The 25140-nt window shown below is 36.3% G+C and overlaps 1 protein-coding gene across 3 annotated transcripts in view; it reads right to left on the minus strand.

The window, feature by feature from the left end:
* The window catches only part of MIPOL1 (mirror-image polydactyly 1), a 476051-nt gene that overhangs the window by 438624 nt on the left and 12287 nt on the right, over nucleotides 1-25140 (minus strand). For all 3 annotated transcript variants that reach the window (XM_027847439.1, XM_027847437.1, XM_027847438.1), the window contains exon 2: nucleotides 24967-25022. The gene's annotated coding sequence lies outside the window, so the exon portion shown is untranslated. The remainder of the gene's footprint in view (nucleotides 1-24966; nucleotides 25023-25140) is intronic.

The raw sequence follows: 25140 nt of genomic DNA on the forward strand, positions 1-25140 counted from the left end.
TGCAACATTCCATCTCCCATATCCATGTCTTTGTGATGCCCATTCATCCCCCATGCCTGGAACATACTTCCTTCCTTACCTTTACTTCCTAAGAATTCCTTAAATATGCAGCTCAAGCACCACCTTCTATATGAAGCCTTTCCTGCTCTCACAATTACTAAGAGCCACCCTCCTAACTGCCTTTATAATTATTTTATGTTTATTTGTATTTATCTTTTTTTTTAATTTATCATGTATATACTTATGCAGTGCAGTGGACAGATCAATAGGCCTGGAGTCAGTAAGTCCTGATTTCAAATCCAGCCTCAGACATTTACTAGCTGTATGATCCTGGGTAAGTCACTTAACCTCTATCTGACTCCGTGTCCTCAACTGTAAAATGAGGGTAATAATATCACCTATCTCACAGGGTCAGTTAGGCACTGCGCTGAACTATGGGGATACAAAAACAGACAAAAGACAGTCCCTGTTCTCAAGGAGCTCACAATCTAATGGGAGAAACAACAAGCAAATAAATATGTACAAACTACACAAAGGAAAAATAGGAAATAATTAAGACAGAAAAAGCACTAAAATTAAAAGAGCATAGATAACGCTTCCTATAGCAGATAGGATTTTATTTTGGACTAAAAGAAAGCCAGTAGATGGAGAAGCAAAAGGAGAGCATTGCTGACATTGGGGACAGTCAGTGAAAATGCCCAAAGTCAAAAGGTGGTCTATCTCTGATCATGGAACAATGTAGTCCAAGCATGAAGTGATTAGAACCTGCATCAGAGTGATAGCAGTGTCAGAGGAGGGAAGGGAAAGTATTTGAGAGATGTTACAATGCTGGAATCAACAGGCTTTGGTAGATTGGATATGTTGTTGGATTGAGTTGTTGTAAAGATATCAAAAGAGATATATTTGTAAAGAGTTTAGCATAGTGCCTGGCATATAGTAAGCACTGTATAAATGCTTATTCCCTTTCCTTCCCCTTTGTGCATTTTATGCATTTTGTAGTTATTTGGAATGTTTGACTGATTCTTTATGTCTCATAGAGACATTAGCTTCCAGTTGCCCAATTCTAATTTTTTACGAATCGTTTTCTTCAGTTGGCTTTTGTACCTCCTTTTCTATTTTGCCAATTCTACTTTTTAAGGAGTTGTTTTCTTCAGTGACCTTTTTTTTTCCATTTTGTCAAGTGTATTTTTAAAGAAATTGTTTTATTTTTCTTCTACCTCTCTTATTTGATTTTTAAAATCCTTCTTGGGCTCTTCCAAGCAGGCTTTTTGGGCTTGAAACCAGTTCATATTCCCTTTTGAGGTTTTGGATATGGATATATTGGCAATGCAGTCCTCTTTTGAGTTTGTGTTTTGATCTTTCCTGTCACCATAGTAAGAATCTTTGGTTTTTGTTTTTCTTTGTTGCTCTTTGCTCATGTTGTTTGCCTTTTTCCTGGCTTTTAAAGTTGATCTCTGCTTCTGGAGTGCAGAAGACACTGTCCCACACTTCTTGTGCTGGGGGCTAGGGGCCTGGCAGCTGGAGGCTATAGGGCCCTGTAGCTTACCTGGTGCTGAGCTTGAACTGGTGGTGGTGGCTGGTATGTGCCAAGGCCAGGTGAGGTTCTTCTGCATTTCCCCAGGATTACACTGAAACTTAAGAAGTGGGGAGTGGGGATGGTGGTGGTCCAGCCACTGAAGGTTGCCTCCTCACCCAGGGCTACACTAGAGTATGGGCAGGCTCAGCCACTGGTGGATGCCCATTTGCCAGTGCAAGTGGTGGTTCGTGCTGGCATCTGTCAGTTCCCCTGCCTGTACGAAGGCCCACATGGGGTCCTGGTGTTGGCGCTTGCCCACTCCACTACCCTGGAGCTCAAGATCTCCTGCTAGTCTGCTGAAGTGGGGCTTGCTGGGACACCTCCCGTCCTATATAGGTCCCCTTCAGCCACAGCAAGAGGGATCCCTCCTGTCAATACCCCCAGCCTCATGAGCCAAAAGACTTCCACACCCCTTCTCTCCACTGTTTCAAGATTCCTCCTGGGGAGGTATTTTCTGGGTCCTTCAAGGTCAACAAGGGAGGATGAGAACAAACCATTGCTTACTCCACCATCTTGGCTTCCTTAAGTCCTCTCTTCCTAATTTTTCCTCTACCTCTCTTACTTGATTTTTAAAATCCTTTTTGAGCTCTTCCATGATCTGAGACCATTTTATATTTTTCTTTGGATGGAGGCTTTGGATGTAGGAGCTTTGACTTTGTTGTCTTCTTCCGAGTCTTTGATCTTCCTTGTCACCATAGTAACTCTATGCTCAGAATTTTTCTGTTGTTTGCTCATTTTCCTATCCTATTACTTGATTTTTAACTCTTTGTTAAAGTAAAGCTCTGCTTCCAGAGTAGAGGGCACATGGTCCCAAGCTTCAGGGATTTTGTGCAGCTGTTTTCAGAGATATTTCTAGGGACCTGTAACTTTCCAGTTCTTCCAAGGTGGTATAATCTAAGGAGAGGTGTTTACTACTCTCCTAGCCTATGCTCTGGTCTATGAGTGACCACAAGCACTTTTTCTGCCCTGGAACTATGACAAGGGTCCCCACTCCACTGCAGCCACAAGCTCTAGTGTGTTAGTGCTCCTTCTGGACCTAAGACTGCCACCCAGGACTGCAACCCAGATCTAAGTACAGGCAAAGCAACAGAGTCCTGCCACAGTTCTAGCAAAGAGACCCTTGTAATCTCCTTCTGACCAGTTGTGCCATCCCCTTATCACCTGTGGGGCTGAGAGCTCCTGAAGCAGTTGCTACCACTACTATTCAACAGGTCCTAAGGCCTGCTCCTGGTTTGCTGGGGCCTGAGCTTTGCTGGCATGCCCTGTACTGGACTGTGCTTCCCTCTCACCCAGGCCCGAAAGACTTTTCCTGCCAACCTTCTAAGCTCTCTTTGGCAACTGTGGGCTGAAAGGTCTGGGAACTGCTACTGCTGGCACTGATTTAGTTGTGTCCCCCCCGCCCCTGGGCCTGCTCCTGGTTTACTGAAGCCTAGTCTGCGCTGTACTGCCCTCCTCTCTCACTCTGGTGTACAGACCTTTCCTACCAACCTTCCAAGTTGTCTCAGGCTGGAAAATTGTTTCACTCCATCTTTTTGTGGGTTCTACTGCTCTAGAATCTGTTTACAGTCACTATTTAAAGGTATTTAGAGGGATTTGGGGGAGAGCTCAGGCAAGTCCCTGCCTTGAGTTCACTACCTTTCCTCTGCCTCTTGTGTTTTGTTCTTCCCTGCCACTGTGGTAGCTTTTTATGATGTTCTTTTTTATTGTTGTTTGCTCGCTTTTCCAATCTATTTCTTGTCTTTGAACTGTATATTAAAGTTGGGTTTTGCTGATGTAGGGGTGGGATGGCACTGTCCCAAGCTTCAGGCTTTTTCTCCTAGTGTTTTCTGAGCTAGTTCTTAGATTCTGCAAGTTTTTAGTGTTTCCAAGGTGGTATAATCTGGGGAGAAGTGTGCTTGCTGCTCTCCTGGTCTGCACTCTGGTCTTTACCCAGGAAAAGCCTCTGCTCCCACGCAGTCACAAGTGGTAGTGCCCCTCTTGGCCTTGGAACTGTGATCAGGTTCCCTGCTCTCCTGCAGCTGCAAGTGCTACTGTTCCTCTTTGCCTTGAAAATGCAATTAGGGCCTGTGCTTACTTGGGATCACCACAAGCACTCCTCCTTGCCCTAGAACTACAAGACAGAACTGCATATGGGCAACAGAGTTGCCAAATAGCAGCTAGTCCTGCACCTAATGCCAGTACAGGGTCCCCTGAAATCTCTTTCTGACCACTTGTCTGAACCCCTCTTACTGTCTCTGGGCTGAGAGTTCCCAAAGTTGCTGCTGCCGCTGTTGAAACCATTTCCAAGGCTGTTGTTCCTGCTGCTTGAACGCTAGGTTAGCCCCCACTACTGCATCACAGACCTCTCCTGGTGAACTCCTAAGTTGTCTTGGCTGGAAAAATGTCTCACCCTAACTTTTTGTTGGCTCCCTTGCTCCAGAATTTGATTTATGACATTATTTTAAAGCTGTTTGGAGGGAAATGCTGGGAGAGTTTGGGTTGCTGCCTCTACTTTGCCATCTTGGCTCTACCCCCAATGTTACAGTCTTTTACTTTTCTTCATCAAGACTGTCTTTCACTTCTGTGTATTTGCATCACCAATCAGTTGTTCTCTCTTTTGTTTCCTTGTTGAAACTTACCATCACAGATTCAAGTCTATTCTACCAATTATTTCTGCTATTCAGGCCACATATTCTGTCTCATAATTATTTCTCTTTTAATCCTCTCAGAAACAGCATGGTATGGTTCCATGTTCCCCTCAAAGTCCACAGGACCCTCTGTCTCAAGTGTTGAGTCATTTTCCTTTGTTTTTCAATATTTATTCCTATATGCCTGAACTCATTTACTAGATATGAAGGTCATATTTCCTTCTGTTGCTAATACTTTCCCTGATGATTTATCTGCTTGTACTCAATGTATTTAAGTTTTCTTCTTCTTGAGATCAGTCTTTTTCTTCTTATTTTCTCCCTATTGCTCGCTTTCTGACTCCCTCCTCTCAGACAGTGGTTTCCCTGGGGATGAGATCTTAAAGTGTCTCAACCTCCTCCCATACTGGACAATTTACAGCTCAACAACATAGGTCTCTGCCCCAAATGACTTTTGGGTATACAGACCTGGCCATTTGAGGGATACAGAACTTTCCCTCAGGCTTAGTGGAGTACACACAATGCCACAAAGTTTCCCCATTGTCTTTGTTCCTCAGTTCCCTAGTCTAGAAGTTCAGAGCACTGACACTCTGGTGCTTTTGTAGCCATAAGTTCATTTGGCATTTAGGTCTCTGATGCTTGGCAGGAGTAGGGCAAGGGATGTCAAATTGTGGAGTTGAGCTCTATTTCAAGCCCAGATATATGCTTTGCCCCCTTCCCTCTGTTCTTCTGCTCTCCTACAGAGAACTTTGTAGCACAGCTTCTATAGCACTGACCACTGAAGCCTCTGCACACTTCTGCAGGCTGGAGCCCAGATCTCTAGGAAAATGGAAAGAGGGAGGAGAGACCAGAGTGTAAGGTTGAGTTTTGTTGCAAGTACATGGGTTCCAGTAACATGGTGGGCAATAGTGGGAAGAATGCTGAATGAGCTTGAGGTAGGGGTAGCTCTAGGTTTCATGTTTTGGGTTTTGTTTTTTTTTAATTGGTGTGGTTTATTTTTTTTGTAAGCCTTTTTTTGAGTTCCTGATGTCCTAGACTATGGAAATAGCTAAAGATGTTTCATCTTTATTATATAACTTCTATATTGGAGAGGTTTGAGAAGTAATGAGAATCAGAGAAAATGTCTAGTCCTCTACCTTGCTGGGCTTATGACCTAGAAATCCCAATTATGATTACATTAGTCCCCCTTTTTTTTTTTTTAGCACAATTCCAAATTGTCTTCAAGAATGGTTGGACCAATTCATAGCTCCACAATGTTTTAAGATATCTCCCTTTCCATAGCCCCTTCTAACACTATTGCCTGATCTTCCATTATCTTTCTCAATTTGTTGGATATGAAGTAAAAGCAGAGTTGTTTTGACTTGCATTTTTCCTTTTATTAGTGATTTTGGGTATATGATTGATAATGGTCATCTGGCCTCCATTTGATGTTTGTTTGGTTACTTGGTTGGTTTTTGAGACTAGGTCTCTCTATCTGACCAAGGCTAGAAATGCAGTGGCTACTCATCAACCCAATTCTGATTGGCACTGAAGCTCTGACTTAATCCGCTTCTGACTTGGGCTAGTTTGACCTTCCTTATGGAGCCTGGTACTTTCCTCATATTCCAGGGGCTCACTATATTAGTGCCAGACTTACTATAGACACTGATTGGCTTTAGCCATATAGCTCAGAATTCCCTAACTCAAAAGATCCACAAGTCTCAGATTCTCCAGTAAGATGTGTCACACCACAGCCTCCATTTTAAAACCTCCAGTTACAAATAATTCCATGTATTCCACTCTTGGGACAACATATTTTAGGAGCTTATCCTTAGGCTCAGCTAAAAATCCATCTTGCTATTACTTCTACCTAATTAATAGGAACAGCTTATTATACTATCTAGTCCAACTTTAAATTTACAGGTGACAGGACTGAGATTACAGGAAGTGAAGTCATTTCCTCAGTAACACAAAGAACTTGATACTAGAAATGGAATCTGGGTCTCCTGCCCAATATGGCCAGAAGCTATAGGAAGTCAAACTCACATTCCCTGCACCTGCTCAAGAGTTTTGGTTTGTCTCTGAATTTACAAAGCAAAGTCTCTGAAACAAAATTGCTCTAAGAGTAGAAAGAACTTCAAACTATCCTGTCAGGTATAATGCAAACAGATAACAATTGTAAGATATATTAGTCATATTGTTTTCTATCATTTCACTTACTATTGAATAGTCAAATATAGAAGTCTCTTGTGATAACATGATATCTATCCATTCCCTAGTGTCTGTCATGTAAAAAAATTCCTAATTAAGTTGGAACATAATACTCACAAGCATTAATATGCTCCATCTATATTATTCTTAAGTACCTGGGTATCAGCTGCCTTTGAAAGGAGGGGCAAAAAATACAAATACTCTGGAATGATATATTTGATTTGACTCAATGAAAAGTTCACGGTAAATTTTAGCATAATTCCTTCATTCACTGATTTATATAACAAAAAGCTATTAGGCCACTACTATGGGCTAAGTACTAAAGGAGAATTAAGAGGACCCAAAGTAGTTCCTGCCTTCAAGAAGCTCGTAATCTGGAATCTATACCTTTATACATGTATGAAACATCTAATATTTCAGATCATTTTCAAATCTATTTTCTTAGTTGCTGGGGTTATTATATCTCTGTAACTCAGTTTCTTTATCAATAAAATAGGGGTTAATATCCTTTGCAATCTTAAAGTATGAGAAAATATGAAAAAATTGTTTTAAATATTAAAAATGCCATACATATACAAAGTATAGTTAGCTACAAGACTGTAAGCCACTTGAGGACAGAGATCCAGGCCATCTCATTCCCTGGACAGAATTCTATGGAAGAGAAACTTAGTTTTTCATAGCAACATGTTTACTAATATGGAACTAACATTAATATAGACATATATCCCAAAGGTTATTGCTGTCATGGGATAGTGATATGCCTACCATGTCTGTCCACTGACTTCAGAATAGTATTATTCTTCATGTCTGCTTTCTTTTTCCGCCTATATGTCTAGCTAAAGGAAGAATGAATTCTATAAACTGTGGTACCCCAAGGGAACACTGACAAGGAAACTGTACTCGGTAAGCTTGAAAGAAACAAAATGTCAGCCTTTCAGGCAAAAGTACAGCAAACCTGTCTAAGGTGACTTGGATCAAGAATAAACATGTTTAAGTAAAAAGGAAAAATGCCCCCTTGCAAGTCAGGGTACTTGAGATGCAGGAGGGGAGGAGAAGTATGAAGGGAGGGAGGGAGAGGGAGGGAGAGGGAGAGAGAGAAGGGGAGAGAGAGAGAGAGAGAGAGAGAGTGAGAGACAGAGACAGAGAGACAGAGACAGAGAGAAGGAACCAGAAATAAAGTGCGATGTTTCTACACAAAAGCTTAAAACACTGAATGCTATTTCTTAAGCTTAATGTTTTTTTTGTTGTTGTTGTTTTCATGTTTTTTTCTGCGAATTGCTGGGAAAACTCTCTGCTTTAGAGGAAAGTTTTAAGATTCTTGGTTGCTTGACAAGACAAGCTGTAAGCTTGAATGAAAACGACCATTCTTATAACTAATTTGTTACAGAAAGTAACAAATTGGTTGCCAGGGAGGGAGGATGGGGGAGAGACACAGAGAGGGAAGAAAGAAGGAAGGAAGAAAGGAAGGAAAGAGGGAAAGAAGGGAGGGAAGGAGTATCTGAAACTGGATTTGAACTCAGATCTTCTTAAATTCAGGCCTGATGCACTATCTAGGTTATACATAGAAATGTTTATTTTATATGGTATTTGTTAATTTCACAATTAAAAAAAATTAACCTGACAAACTGTCATTTATACAGTATCTTTTTACATATGTTTATACATATTCTTTTTATACATTTACAGAGATCTTTTGCAGGATGTTCTAAGTATAAATTTTCCATTACCTTAAACATGTTAAAACAATTCTCCAGTATAACATAACTACTGGTTACTAAGACAAAGCTCTAGTTCATGCTCTTTTAAACTTTTTCTCTTTTATTATGAATTTAACAATCAACCATGAACATTTCAATATACAAAGAACATAAAAAGGATTGTATATAAGTCCATTAATTTCTTCTACATGCTTATTTAAATATATATTAAATTTAAGAAAGTAATAACAAAATTGTCCTGTAAGTGTTCTCCTCTGAATTTTTTTATTTTCCATTTTAATGGCATTATTCTTTCCTTTTTTTTTTTAAATCTGTCACTACCAGTAATTCCCTTCCAGAAGAACTACCATCCCTCTGCCCAAACCACTTAGCAATCAATGAGCATAATCAAAGGTGAAAAAAAAAAAACATATCAAAACAATTTGACCATGTCTACATATGCGTATCTCATTCTGTACCTCTCTGCCAAGAGGCAAGAAGCACATTTCATCATCTGTCTTCCAAATTCACGACTGGTCACTTCCAAGTTTTGAAGTATTTCAAAGTTACTTTCCTTTACGAGGCTGTGGTCCACACCACTTCAATTACAAGAAAAACACATACCAGTTAATCATTTTAACTCTTTAAAAAGTAGCTTTGAATTTTACCTGTACCTTTCTGAATGACATATTATCACTTTATATTTGTAGTGCATTAAAAATATAATTCCAAAATTAAAAGGATATGATCCCCAAAATTAGATTAACCACTGGGGAAACAAATAATTATTCACGTATCAGGAGAGGTAGACTTTGCAAAGTACTAATATTCTGGAGTAAAATCAAACTGCCTACTCTTGTACAATTTTCACCAAATGTTTTGTCATCTGAAACAGGTCAATTCTCAAACTGTTCACCTTCAAAAAATTTTAGGTATTCCTTAGAGATTAATAATAAATGCCTGATACTGAGCTTTTTTTTCTTTTTTAACCTGTGAACTGCTGACAGAGGTAATTCAAATGTCTATTTAGGAAATCAACAACTTATAGAACTCTATAGAGCACATTAGAATTAAGTAGGGGAGATGGCTCTTGCTGACAAACTGGGTATATGGCCATGTACACAATATTCTAAGAAACACAGTCATAAAATCCAACAGAGAAAAATATCTTTGATCTACCCTAGGATAGGAATAGTGCCAAGATCAGGTGATTTTTCTTGATAGTAATAGCAGATTGTGTATAACTTCCTCCTAATACATAAAGGAGAGTGAAAAAAAAAGCTAGAAAGCAAAGATCATTACTTGGCATCACTAGAAAAAAACAATTTGGTAAGGAAAAATTAGTTAATATGATATTAAAAAATCACCAATACCAACATCATTCCTCTATAATTTATGGAGGACTTTCATATGTATTAAAATCCAGGAATATTGACTTGAGTTACCTCATTCTGGAATCAGTTCATTCTGCTATATCATGAAATTAAAAACAAAATCTTCAACTTTCCAAAAACATATTTTACATGTAAAGTAGGTATAAGGGGAGCAAGGATCTCAGCCATAGTGGTGGAAAGGCAAGGCAAAAGTCACCTTCAGCCCCTGCCACTCCAGAGTTGCTAGGTGCCTCTTTGAGGAACTTACTGAAGATTGAAGGAAATTATCACATCCCAATAACATGAAAAACACTGAAAGAATTCACTCATTCAGGTTGGACTAATAATTAGGGGAAGGGATGAAGGAAAATTCTCCATGGGGAACTCCCCTAAGGGACCCAATAGCCCAAGCTAACATATTTGAAAGTTCATCAACTACCTTCAATAGTTTTATGTCAAGACCAATAAACACTTTCAGTTTTTCTATAGCTCTAGAACAAAAATATAAAAGCCTATTTTTTGGTCTTATTTAACTTTTTTTTTTTTGGCTAAATGTCTTTCCAGTTTCCCCAGCAGTAATTGTAAAATAAGGAGTCCTTCCTCAAGCAGACTGAGGACAACAATAATGAGAAAAAGGGAGCATCATTGCTTTAACTATCAATTCATTGAGAAAGCTTCTCCTATCTCTCCTTTGCAAATTTTGCTACTTGTTAGTTTACATAATTTTCATCATATTTTAACTGCTTGTCTGTGCCTATGCTTTTGGGGGTTCCAGGGGAAGAGAAGGAAATGTGCATTTTTATAGCACCTATTATAAGCTAGACACTGTACTGAGCATTTTTACAAATATTCTCATTTGAGCTTCACAATAACCCTTCCAGGCAAGTGTTAATTTTATTCCCATTTTGCAGTTGAGGAAACTAGGGAAAACAAAGGTTAAATGGCTTGGCCAGGGTAACATAGCTACTAAGTATCTGAGGCTACATTTGAACTCAAGTCTTCTCAACTCCAGACCCAGTACTCTCTCCACTGCACCACCTACCTCTACTTTTTTGTGTAAATGAGTATTGTATTTTGTCGAACGCTTTTCTATATCTATTGCTGTAACCATGATTTCATATGTTTAGCTTTTAGAATACAAAGGGATATGCTTTTTGTTTGTTTTTTAGAATACATATTATTGTACTGAGCTAACTTTCTGATATAAATGGCTTAACATCTGCTTAATTAGAAGGGTGGAAAATTAGTTTTACCTACACCTGAGTATTTTAGGACCAACATAAAGTGTTATATTCAATTGGAACCAATGTTTCCCATGAGAGCTAAGTCCATATTGAACAAAACACAAATGTGTGGAATATATCATCGAATTAGAAGTTTATATAGTCTGATAAGCTGATTAAAATCACAGCTACTTAATTAGCTTCTGATATGTAAATATATATTTTTTAAATTCAGAACCTAACACCAAATAAAATGAGCATTTATACGCACACACAAAAGGATATGGAAAGAGAAATGTATATGAACTAGTAAATCTATTACATAGAACTTGTTTTTCTTTGTTCTGTAACTTTCAAAGCTTTCCTGTTTATCTGTGATTACTTCTGGCCTTCCTCCTATTCTCCGATCTCTTCTCCTGAGGGTTGGGGGTGAGGAGGGGCCACAGAGGTGAGAGGAAACCTATCACTAACACCCCACACTCTCTCCTCAATTGAAAAAAGAAAAAGAAAACCGTTATAGCAAATATGCATCATCATCAAGCCAAATAAATTTCCACACTGCTCATATTATTTGGCATTGCAGTATTATCATGTTAATTGGTTTCTTCAAGTTGAACTATTCTTGTACCTAGGTGTAAATCCAATTCAGTTAGAATGAATAATTTATTGGATATGTTCCTACATTCATTCCTTTTGCTGGGATTTTATTTTCAAAAGTTTGTGTCCATGTTCTCTCTCCCTGGGTTAGACCGTATTTTATAATAAAAGTAATTTGGAAGAATACTTTATTAATTATTAGGAATAATTTGTGTAGCATATATATTGATTTTCTTTAAATGTTTTATAGAATTCTTCTATAAATCCAACTGGGTCAAGTGTTTATTCTTTGGTAATTCCTTTAATGAAAAGCAATGGGACAAAATGGATAAAAGATAAGAGATAAGGGCTCAAGTTTTCCCTTGGACTGTACATTCTAAGCAAATAACTTAACTTCTCAATGTCCACAGGTAATTCTCTAAGATAAGTTACAGAAAAGTTGCCCATCTGCATAAATCCCTATCATTTTTTCACTAACTCTCTACACTGTCACAGTCACAGGCCCAGATGAACAATTTTTTTAAAAATACTTTTAGGGATTGGTCAAATTCACTTCATAAAATTATATTAAGATCTCTATTTCTTTGTTTACTTATTTTTAGTTTTCAACATTCATTTCCATAAGCTTTTGAGTTTTAAATTTTCTCCTCCTCCTTTCCCGCCTCTCTCCCCAAGATGGCGCACAATCTGATATAGGCTGTACATATACATTCCTATTCTACATATTTTCACATAAGTCATGTTGTAAAGAATTAGAACCAATAGGAAGAAACACAAGAAAGAAGAAACAAAACAGAAGGAAGAAAAAAAGAGCAAATAGTATGCTTCAATCTGCATTCAGACTCCATAGTTCTTTCTCTGGACGTGGATAGCATTTTCCATCGTGAGACTTTTAGAGATACCTTAGATCCTTGCATTGCTGAAAAGAGCACTATCACAGTTAAGTCATCAAACAACACAGCTGTTACTGTGTACAATGTTCTCCTGGTTCTGCTTACTTCACTCAGCATCAGTCCATACAAGTCTTTCCAGGTTTTTCTGAAGTCCACTTGCTTATCATTTCTTACAGCAACAATAGTACTCCAATACATTCATATATCACAACTTGTTCAACCATTCCCCAATTGATCATCCCCTCAATTTCCAATTCTTGGCAACTGCAGAAAGAGCTGCTATAAATATTTTTGTACATGTGGGTCCTTTTCCCATTTGTATGATCTCTTTGGGACACAGCCCTAGAAGTGCTATTGCTAGGTCAGAAGGTATGCACGTCTTTATAGCCCTTTGGGCATACTTCCAAATTGCTAACCAAAATATTTGGATCAGTTCACAACTCTATCAACAATGCATTAGTGTTCCAATTTTCCCACAGCTTCTTTAACATTTATCATTTTCCTGTTTTGTCTTGTTAGCCAATCTGATAGGTGTGATGTAGTACCTCAGAGTCGTTTTGATATGCATTTCCCTAATAAGATGTCTATTTCTTATCTAAGATAATTTGGTCAGTCAATAACCATTTATTAGGCACCTGCTGTGTGCCAAAGGCAATACTAAACACTGGATACAAAGAAAGACAAAAACATGGTACTTGACCTCAAGAAGTTCACATTCTAATGGAGAAGACAACATGCAAACAATCACACACATAAAAGATATATACAGTGTAAAAGGGAGGTAGTTTCAAAGGGAAACAGTAGCAGTGGGGGATCTGGAAAGGCTTCTTGCAGAAGGTGGGGTTTGAGCTGAGTTTCCAAGGAAACCTCAGAAGTCATGAAGCAGAAGCAGAAAAAGGAAAGGTTTCCAGGGATGGGGGAGGACTAGTATAAAGGCAGAGTCAAAAGATAGTTATACGCAAACAATAGCCAGAAGGTTACTGTTGTTAGATTCTATAATATATGGAAAAGGGACAAAGTATAGGAAGACTGGAAAGATAGGAAAGGACCATTCTGTAAGGGGCTTTAAAAGTCAGAGGACTTTATATCTGATCCTGGAGGCAACAGGGAGACACTGCAGTTATGGAACAGGAAAGGAAACATGGTTTTAGGAAGATCACTGACAGCTAATCAGAGGATGGCCAAGAGTAGGGAGAGACTTAAGGAAAAGAGACCAACCAGAGGCTATATAATCCAGGTATGAGGAGATATACTGTCTGAATGTCTGCTATGGAAGTGGGGAAGAAAGGGACGTTGTGAAGATAAAAATAACAAAAGAGATTTTGAATCTAATAGGATTTCTTCTTTCACTATTTTTGCAAACATATAACATGGGAATTAATTATTCTTTGACTGATAGAATTCACTTAAGAATCTGTCACATCCTGGTGTTTTTTTTTTTCTTAAAAGTTCATTTATGGCTTGTTCAATTTCTTCCTCTGAAATTAGGTTAAATTCTCTATATTTTACTTTTTCATGTGAGATAAGTGAATGAAGAGATATTAAGGGCAGGCATTTGAGTGATGTGAGATGAGAAGGGGAGAAAACAGACCTTTTGGTAAATGGCCTCAACTTTTGTGGTAAAGTATTAGGTTAATTTATATTTCTGTATGTTTAATATGATTGTACATGTTTGGCCTCTATCAGATTGCATGCCATCTTGGGGACGGGAAAGGGGAAGGAGGAGGAGAAAATTTTAAACTCAAAATCTTATAAAAGTGCATGTTGAAAACTAAAAATAAATATTAAAAAACAAATTATATTTCTGTAACTAAAAATAACTTCCTTCAGTTCTTAATTTTGCTAGCATATATTTAGCTCTGATAATTATTTTTAAATCCTAGCTGTTTGCCGTGAATTCACTTAGTCTAGTTTTTATTTTGATTATTTTATTTCTTCTTTTGGGAGGTCAGGTCGGGGAGGGGATTACATTAGCTAAAATGTTATCAGTCTTGCGGGTTTTTTTCAAGGAATCAGTTTTCATTTTATTTCCAGTTTCTATTTCATTTATTTCTCTTCTAATTTTCAAGATTTCTTTTGTGATTATTTTGGGTTTGTTAATTTGTTGATCTAATTTTGAGCTGTACATAGTTAAGTAATGTTATCTTTTTTCCATTTTGTTAATGTAGGTTTTTTAAAATGTTATTTTCTGAAGAATGCTTTAGCCACATCTCCAACTCTGTTTATACTGTCTCACTAATATTTTTCTTTTTTATTCTTATTTCTATTATTTGTTCTTGACCCCACCCATTATTCAAGATGATGTACTTAGTTTCCTTTTTATTTAGTATATTTTACTTGTTTTTCTGTATTAGTTAATATTTTTATTACTTTAAAGTCTATAAAGAATTGTTTAAAAGTTTTAGTGTCTTCCTTTTATAATTTCTCTATATACATGGTATGATTCTGTAAAAGCTCAAGATTAAGAAAAATATGGTTCTTTAAGATTGCCACTGGGGCAGTTAGGTGGCGCAGTAGATAGAGCACCAGCCCTTTAGTCTGGAGGACCTGAGTTCAAATCTGACCTCAGACCAAACACTTGACACTTACTAGCTGTGTGACCCTGGGCAAGTGACTAACCCCAATTGCCTTAAAAAAAAAAAGAAAAAAGAAAGATTGCCATTGAGACATCTTTCAAATTTAACTTTACCCACATGCCCACTAGTACAATTCTACATTTTCCTCTTCATTTTTCTTTCTGAAAGATAACTAGCTCTAAGAGAGGAAAATTAAAATCTCCCACAATTACTATTTTACAATGTCTTTTTGCATCTCAATTAATTTTTCCTTTATAAATGTCGATGTTATACTATTTGATATGTATGCATTTATGATACTGTTTCATTGTTGCCTTTAAGTCTAGTGTCATTTCCTTATCTCTCATGACGTTGTAAATGTTTTTTAGTTGTTTTTTTTTCTGATAGCATGATCCCAATTCCTACTTTTTGAGAAATACTTGATATACAGTAAGTTTTTTCCAGACTGTCATTTTCCTTTGGTGTTTCTAATTTTTTACATGTTTCTCTTATCTATAGAAAGTGATTACGTTTTATTTTCTTCTCCATTCTACCATTCCTTTTTTTGTTTTACTGGCTTGTTTAATTCATTCACATTTGACAGTAGGGTTAGGGTAGTATTTACCTCAGTTTCTTTTGTATAGTTTTTATTTCTTTACTCTTCTAAGTTAGGCCCTTGTCCCTGCAATTGGACGAGCATCAGATTAATCAAAGTAAAACTATTTCCATAGGCTTTCTATGCACCCCATACATCCACTCCTTATCTGCCTTATTCCAAGTACCCTGAATATATTTACAATGTTAATCTCCTTTCTGTTTTATTTGTTGATGTACCCCCACCTTCCTTAATTGTTTACTTTCTTCACTCAGGAGTGTGGTTTTACCCTATTCACCCTACCCTAAAATTCAACTGTGACCTCAGAAACTGCATTTACATTATTTACCCTATCACTTTGTATTTTCCATGTACAAGTTGTCCCCTTCCCTCTCTCTCATAGAAAATAAGTTCCTTAGGGCAGAGACGGTTTTGTTTTTGTCTTTGTACACCTAGCATCCAGGAAAGTTTCAAGGGCACATAACAGGCTCTTAATAAATGTTTATTGAATTGAATTGAAATGGTCCAAAATCCTTCCTTTCCCCCAATACTCTACAAGTTTAAGTAACATACTATTTTGCCATCCCATTCTCTCATTTAATCTTACATGTTTCTTCTTTATTCCCTTTCAATTCATCAGGGGTGAGAAAGCTTCTGAAGTAATAAATTTGAACCACATCCTCTATACTATATTTCTGTTAATGCATTTACAGATCTCACCCAGTCTCTCTTATTTTCCCTTTATGAACTTATTAATATTAATAGAGTATTTTAGGGAAAGGGGTTCTGCTTTGGCTCACTTACAGAAGTAACAATTCATGAAGGAAACAATGATGTAAGGTAGAAATCCATTTATCTTGAGTCATGTTCAGTACCCTTCCTTTAAAAAAACCACACAGTGCTCTTAAAATGGTATATCTTATTTCTGGATATATGTTCACCTGAGAATCCATACAACTCCTTTCTTGGGGGTGGGATGAAATCCAGAAAAATAAAGCACTTCTTCAAAGAAGGTGGCCTCCTACTATGTCTGTCTATTACCAACAACATATATTCCAAACTACAGACCTTTCTCATGGAAGCTTGCAAAATGTGTGTGTGTGTATTTGTATTTTGAGGGGGCAGGGGAGGGTGAAATGGACAATGAAATACAAGTCTTAAGAGTCTCAAAGCTAGGGTTTTATCACCATGGAGTAATTTGTACTTGGTCTTCCATACTCATAAGTTCTTTAATTATTTCTGCAGTACATTATTCATCTATTTAATTTATTCTGGTTTTATGGAAGACTTTAAGTTATCTCTTCTCACCCATCTTCCAAATCAGGGACTATGACTTCTAAAGAATTCATCCACCCTTTAAGTTGCTGCATTTGCTTCTCTTTTGCCAAACTGTCATCCACATCTTTCTTTTTGACCTCTAAATCTACTATTCCATTTTTTCAGGTTTTTCCGCTGCTGTTGGAGGCAGCTCTAATGCCAGTATACTTTTAACTCATTTTCAATGTTAGAAAAATAGATACACATTGAACAGTTAAAAAAAAAAAAGTTGTTTACTTTGCCCTAACATTGCAATGACTTGCAGCAAAGATAGAGTGGCATTAGCTTCTCTGAATCTGGTCATCAGGGTAAGATATACTGAAGGACATGATGACTCACATGATATTCAGAAAGCCACCAAGTTGGAGGGACCTCAATTACACCAGAGGGGACTTTTTCTGCCTTTTGTAGAGGAGGAAGCTACAAAAGAGGCAGAAGTCAATCAAGTGTAAGGGACAGCTTTGTCACTTTTTAGGAGTAACTTTTTAGGTATAACCCTGGTCAGACCACACACTATCCCAATGGTAACAATGTCTTAAGTACCTTCAGAGGACTTTCTACCATTTAACTGCTTTCAGAGCTTTTATTGGACAATCCTCCTTATACTGGCAATCCTTGCCATTGTTCAGTCGTTTCAGTGGTCCCACTCTTTGTAACTCCATCTTGGGTTTTCTTGGCAAAGAAAATGGAGTCCAGATCATCTTAGAAATGAGGAACTGAAGCAAACGGGCTAAGTGACTTGCCTAGGGTCACATGGCTAGTAAGTGTCTAAGGCTGGATTTGAACTCAGGAAGATGAGTTTTTCTGACTCCAGGGCCAGCATTCTATATATTGCACCACTAACTGCCCCCATATAGGCTGTACTAAGAGGAAAAGATGAAAAGAAAAAAAAGAAAACAATACCACACACATACACACACACACACACACACACTATATTCTCTACCATCACCACCACCACCAAGAATTACTATAATGGGGTGGAAAGAGGGGGGGAGGGAGAGGAAGAAGAGGAAAAAAAATGTGGAGAACAAAAGCCAGAGATCCCAGGCTTTTACTTCCTTCATTGAAAGCCTAGGTCTCAAGTATCAATAGTCTCCATGTGATGGGTGATACCAAATCTCTGAAATTCATGGTGGTTGTCTTAATGCAAGGTAAACCAATATAGCATCAGGAATATGAGAATCACAAAACAGATGACAACATTCCTTATATAGTCACAGATTTCTTCTCCTGATGTGAGGTGCTGTTAATAAGCAGGAGCAGCTCCAGGAACATCAGGGCCACAGCACAGACATTTCTGGCACAGACAACAATTCTTCATCCTGAATCAGGGCCCTCTGGAGTAAAGTGACTAAGAAGCAATAAGCTTCTTGCATGCAACCTATCCTGAGATTTAAGACACTGAGGCTTTCTCTGTCCTTGCACTTACTCAGGGTTACTTGGCCAGCTCCTCTTACCTGAGAGTCACATAAGAATGATATTAATTTATTCAGGGCAAAGTAAGTATAACCAGGAAAATAATATGTAGATAATAACTACATTAATGTAAACGAATACTAAAATGAGGCTGAACAGTATATAACAAATGACCAATCTTGGCTTCAGAAAACAGATAAAAGAAATATACCTCCCTCCTTTCCTTAGAAAAGAGGATGACTACAGGGACAGGATATTGCACATATCATCATTAATGCAGTCATGTCAATTGGTTTTACTGAACTTTTTTCTGTGATATCTGTATATAATCGTTAAGTAAACACAAAAAATTGAAAACATAACTAAAATACTAGTTAAAAAGAGATGTGGGCTTTAATATGAAACTATGAAAAACGTACACAAATAAAATCATAGATCCCCAAAATATCAAAGTAAATCTTAGACAGTTGTTGGGGCATGATGCAAAAAGGACTATGACCATGGGTTTTATCTTCATAAGTAACACTAAATTTTGTTCAGTCAATCCCATGGCCTCAGCTTCTACCCTATCTCCAGCTATATTTCTTGAGAATGCATATGATTGCTCACAACGGGGACTAGTAACAGAGTGAACAGATCTATGGAAAGTCATCATCATCATTAAGGCACAAATCCTAGTAAGGGTGAGTACACAGTACAAATACTGTATACAAAGCACAAGGCATTAATTAGCTTGAATTGTAACTAAATTGTAGATGGAAAAAGTTCTTTTTTAACTGCATTTTTGGGTTATAGTTAGCCTCAGTATATTGACATCAATTACAACATAATAGCTTTAATAGTCATGAGTTGAGGCCTATAGATAAAACCCATTTGCATGCAGCTCCATCTAGTGGCTAAACATACCAGGGTTTCTTCTTCCAAAGTCTTATGATTCAGTCACAATAAATGTGGCAAAGAAAAGGCAATGAAAAAAGGAACAATTTTGCATTCATAATATACAATCACCTATACTGCCTTAACCAACAGTCCTACTAAATTACTGAAACTTTCGCTGATATTATCATTACTGTTCATAGGAATCTGAAAAATCACAAAGTTTTTTACTTTCACAGGAATATTGTAAATAACAAGGGTTTAGGGTTTGATTTTGGTTTGCTTTTTGCTAATTTACATGGGAAAACTAAAAATAAAAACCTAAATGTCCTACCAAGTTATTGAAATCAAATTACAGATAACATTGAGATGTCCAAAAGTCTAATGCCCAGTAAAATGCTAACTCTTCCATAAAATTTTCCTGCTCTCCTCCACAACTGAAAGTAATTCTTCTCTCATCAGATCCCATAGCACTTTATAATAATTCCTCTTATGTACTTATATTCTATTTTATCTCTTCCAGGACCTACTGTAATCTCCCTGAACAAAGGTCAAGTCTTATTCATCTCCTCATTTTTCAAAGTGACTAGCACAGTATATTTCATGATGTAGGGGCTTAAATATTGAATGAATTCATTTAATCATATTACTACCTCTATAATAAAATTCTAAGGTATATTAGTCAACTTTAAAATATCAAACCTGGTAAAAAAAAACTTTTTTCTCAATTTTATGAGAAAATTTTGGTTGTCATATTTTCTAAGAAAAGTAGAAATGTTACCAAATAAAACTTTATTTTTCAAAAGTAGTAATACTACTGTCATTCATTTAATGCTTCCTGTTCTTACTCAACATTATTAAATTGGCTCAGTCTCTTATTAACCTCACTCTGACTATTGAATAAAGTGTCTTCCAGCATGAGCCCCTTAAAAGTTTTATAGTAAAATGACCAAAGACTGACCAAAACAAGGACTATTCTGTCATAAACTACTGCTCTACAGTATAAAACTTTGTTCTACAAAAAACAGTATAATAATTCGAGTGCAAGAAAGGACCTACGTTGCACTTCTTTTTCAACTCTCAAGAAGACCCTGGGGTCACTCCTAACACTAAATTCTAACACTCTGAATTTTCAGTCGTCACAACAGGAATATAAAAATTTGCTTTTCATTAAACAACTTTAAATAAGCAAACGGGCAGTGTAAGAAGGACAAAGGAGTTAGTATAACATACTGTTTCTTTAAGGAATCAGGTGAAATAAACAGAAGCTACTGCAAAAGGATTTAGGTGTGGTGAAAGATCCTGCTTTATAACATAAAGGCAGGTGCCAATATAAAACTTTAGATTTAAAGATACTGTGGTTAAATAAACAGCTTTGGGGATAGAGCCAAGAATGTAGGTCCATTTAAAACAGTTTGTTGACTTTGCTCCCATTGATCACCTACACTGTAAACCATAAAGATATTTAATGATGTGCTGATTTTTAATCTGGATTTATATAAATTATACTACATATTATATACATATATTATGTTAAGTTTATATGATGACAACAAATATTGATTCCTTTAAAATTATTTTTCAATAAACTTTCTAAACAATGATGACTTTCCAGTCAGAATATTTTTGGATAATGACTCAAAATATACATAAATTTACCTTTAACAAAAGACAAGAAAAAATAGCCACTTGTAAATTATCTGTGTACTACTGTCTCTTTATAAACACCCTATTTGAAAAAAGATAAAAATTCCATATGACACTTAGAGAAACATCTCCTTTCTGCCTTGGTGCTAATTTATTCTACTTCTGTAACTCTGGACATATCATTACACAGTCTTGTTGACATTTGTCATTTTTCTTTTTTTTTTTTTTTAAACAACTTTTCCAATATGATGGATGTCAGGCTCATGCTCAGAGGTGTCATAATTTGTATTTCTCAAATTATTAGTAATTTGAAGCATTTTTTCATATGGCTATTGATAGCTTGGATTCTTCCTCTAAAACTACCTATTCATATGCTTTGACCATTCATCAACTGAGGAATCTCATCCGCATAAATTTGAATCAGTTCCTTATATATCTTAGAAATAAAATCCATATTAGAGAAATTTAACTAAAAAACAAGCTTCCTTTTAATTTTAGCTATATTGGCTTTGTGAAAAAAAAAATTTAATTTTATATAAACAAAACTGTCAATTTGATCTTCTGTTATGTTCTTAATCCTTGTCTGATCATGTGATCAAACATGATCATGAAAGGTAATGGCTCCCTTGCTCCTCTGTTTATGATGTCACTGTTCATGTCTAAAACATATGTCATTATCTTGGTATATGGTGTGACATGTTGGTAGAAAACTGAGTATCTGCTTGATTGCTTTCCCCTTCCTTAGTTCTTATCTTATCAAATGGAGAATTCTTTACTCCAGTAGCTGGGGTCTTTGGTTTTAAATACTATATCCACTTGCATCACTATGTTGTATACTTAATCTGTTCTAGTAATCAAATGATTTATTTCTTAGCCAATACCAAATCATTTAGCTCACTACTGCTTTTAGTATAGTGTGATATCGGTACAGCTAGGCTCATTTACTTTCCCTCACTTTTTTTCATTATTTCCCTTTAGATTCTTGACCTTTTGTTCCTCCATGTGAATCCTATGATTTTTCTAATGCCATAAAATAAAGCATTGGAACTGTGATTGATATGACACCAAATGAGTAATTCAGCTAGTTTTGTCAGTTACAACGACCCATTCGTATTATTATTGCTCCAATTTTTTAAGTCTATAAAGACTATTTTATAGTTGTACTCATAGGATTCCTGTGTATAATGGCAAATTGACTCCCAAATATTTTATCCATTCCATAATAATTTTAAAAGGAAATTCTACTTCTCACTCTTCCTGCTGGGTTTTGCTGGCAATTTACAAAAAGGCTCAGATTTTCTATAATTTGATTTTATATCCTGCAATTTTCCCTAAAGTTATTATTTCAATTAATTTTTAATTAACTTCTTTAGGGTTCTCTAAGTCAACCATTATGTAATCAACAAAAGTAATAAATTTGTTTCCTCTTTGCCTATACTTATTTCCTCAATTTCTTTTTCTTGACTTTTTGATATAGATAGCCATCTTAACACATCTGGCTATCCCATTCCCAACAACTTAACTCCACTGTCCCCAACATCCTACTCAAAAGCTACCCAATACTTCCACTGTGTTTGGTGGAATGCCTACTCCACAGGCAACAAATTTGCTTTCATTTTAAATCTTTTCCTTTCCTATTCCTTAAGTCTTCTGGATCTCACTGAGACCTGTATTTCTTCTGATGCACATCCTCCCTTGGCCTTTCACCAAAGGCAGTACTTTCAGCCATTCCCCCCAAACAAAGTGGTTGTGTGGAGAAGTTGGAATATTCCTTGCTCCCAAGTGCCACTTTCAGATGCTCCCTCAGTAACCTCTCCTCCTCTGAGGGTCACTAAATCCGTATCTACCACCCAATCAAAATCCTAGTAGCTATTGTCTACCGACCTCAAAGACACAATGTGTTTAGCTCCTGGCTCATAGTCTATTTCTCCTTCCTAACTTCTGCCTTCATACCAGGGGACTTCAATATGCATACTAACACTCCCTCTCCCTAACTTTCCATAGCAACCACAAACAAAAATGATCATACCCTTGATCTTGCCATCACACACAAAAGCACAACTTTCACATTCATGAACTCTGAAATTTCCACTCTCTAAGTTGCAAAAAAAAAAAAAAAAAGTGCTGCATTGGTAGAGGAAATTTGATCATTCAGGAAATCACATGATTGAATCCCTATCCCTTAATATTCCAACTTTCCTTATGTCATTTTCACAATGAAATCATCAAGTATTACAGCATATTTTGATTATGCAGAATTTCTCTATCTCTTCATCTTCTAAAAGAGATATTAACAAGAAGACTGCAATTAACTTCCTGGTGATTCCTTTTTTAATGATCATCATGACTAATGCAAGATGAGACACCTAAATGTCACATAAAATGATGTGTTATATCGCCTTTAAGCCGTTACTTAAATCAATTCTGCTTATATACTTTTTCTCTCAGAAGAACCCATATGCCATCTTTCCACTGAACTTCTTTTGTCTTCTGGTTTTGTTAATTTTGAGACTATCAATATTGAAATGGCTTAGTTTCTTCACTCATATGTAAATTCACAGATATTTCATATTTGAAAAACCTATCAGTTAAACCTATGAGGTAAAGTTTGTAAACCATCTAAACTGGATTCATTCTTAGCATCCTTTCCCACAATTCTATCACTGATTATGGAAAAGGAAAGGAACTGCATAAAACTGATGGCCACTCTATTTCTTTCTTCCTGGATTTCCATGGCCAACCTGTTAGTGATGGGTCTACATATGTTGGTCCTCTAACACCAGGCTGTCTTGAAGCCTTTCACCAAAGCTTATACTCCAGCGCATAGCCTTTAAGAACTTAGAGTTATCTCCGCACCACAAGGAGGTCTCAGAGTAAAATTCTATGGATGGATTTTAGTGATGAAAAAAAAAATCAATTCTCTTTTTATTCACCTAAAGATGTCAAGGCATTTCATAAATATTCACTCATAACAGTATATTACATATATAATTATATAATATGATATATATTATATAGATTATGAAACAAGAAGAATTATATCCATTTTGGCATTCAAAAGAAAAATAGAGAATCAAGTAATATTTAATACACAATGCTATGAAGAAAATCTTTGATGATCTCAGAAACAAAATGAATGAGTCTTGTTGAAATGCAGCAGATCTTAATGAGGGTTCCATGATTTTGTATTTTTTTTCAGTATTTTGTTCCATCATTAAAACATTAAAATTGATTTCCCCTGTACGTGTGAGAGTGTATGTGTGTGTAATTTTATTTATTTAGAAACATTATTCTGACAGTATCCAGAGAATTCATCTGACTGCCAAAGGAGTCCATGACACAAAAAAAGGTGAAGAAAGCTGACTTTAGTACATTACTGAGTTTCAAACGTTCAAATGGTAAGAGTAAGAAGTGGATGGCAGGAAAAGAAAAAAGAAAAAATCTGGGCGAAATGATTTACAAATTTAGAAAAAAATGGAGACTTGAAGATGAGTGTTCAAGATCAGACACAGTTTTGTGAACCAATCAATTCATTAGTAATAACATTTTTTCATACGCTATATTTGACAACAAAGTGATTTAACAGCAATCAAAATGGGTGCTTGTCACATAAAATTTAATTTAAATTAACTAATGAGAGAAAGCCCTTCACATACCATGGAAAATCAATAAGGACTAGTATACATTTTAGAGAAATAATATGCTATATAAACGAATCAATTTTTACACAACACAAAAAGTACCAAAGACAGTGCAATATTGAGCCTATGGCCTCTTACAAGTGAAGAATCACAAAGAATCAATGACACTGACTTTTTATGAATAAACCCCCTAAGCAGCATCTCACTTATCAAAATGAATTAAAGTAATCTTACCCACTGTGCCAGCTCATGCCATTGAATAAAATGTATTACTTTGGAAACTAATAATTTATAACATATAAAATATGCAGCATCCAGGCTGGTAATCGGTTAAACATAAATTATAGTCACTGCATAAATCTCTGTTAAACTTCTAAAGTAATTCATATTCCTCATGCTAATACTTCAAAAAATATTACATTACTAATTAGTTTTAAGATTTACCGGGGGGGGGGGGGGGGGGGGTGAGATGGGGAGATGGAAATGCAATTAGTACTCAAAAACTATTTTGGAGAAACTACACAATACAGAAGGATTCTAAATACCTTTGGATTATAATATACATAGACCACTGGATCTAAATATCCATGGAAATTAATGCACAAACATGCAATTGCAACACTTAACAATAAAAGAAAAAAAGTACCATTCAAATGACATTCAAGAAAACAAGCTCCTTTTATAATTATTAAAATCCTGTTATACAACATGTTCTTTTTTAAAGATAAAAGATACTATCTTACCTTAAGATAATGTTACCAAAGATCTTTTCAGGACTCACTTGATATGGCGTTATTTCCTACAAAATAAAAACTACTTTGAATTTTCTAGCATAAAAAAAAATATCTACAATTCATGCATCTAACCTGTACACACACACACACACACACACACACACACACACACACACACACACA

This window comes from Vombatus ursinus, unplaced genomic scaffold, assembly GCF_900497805.2.
Source record: "Vombatus ursinus unplaced genomic scaffold, bare-nosed wombat genome assembly UNPS02015406.1, whole genome shotgun sequence".
NCBI lineage: Eukaryota > Metazoa > Chordata > Mammalia > Diprotodontia > Vombatidae > Vombatus > Vombatus ursinus.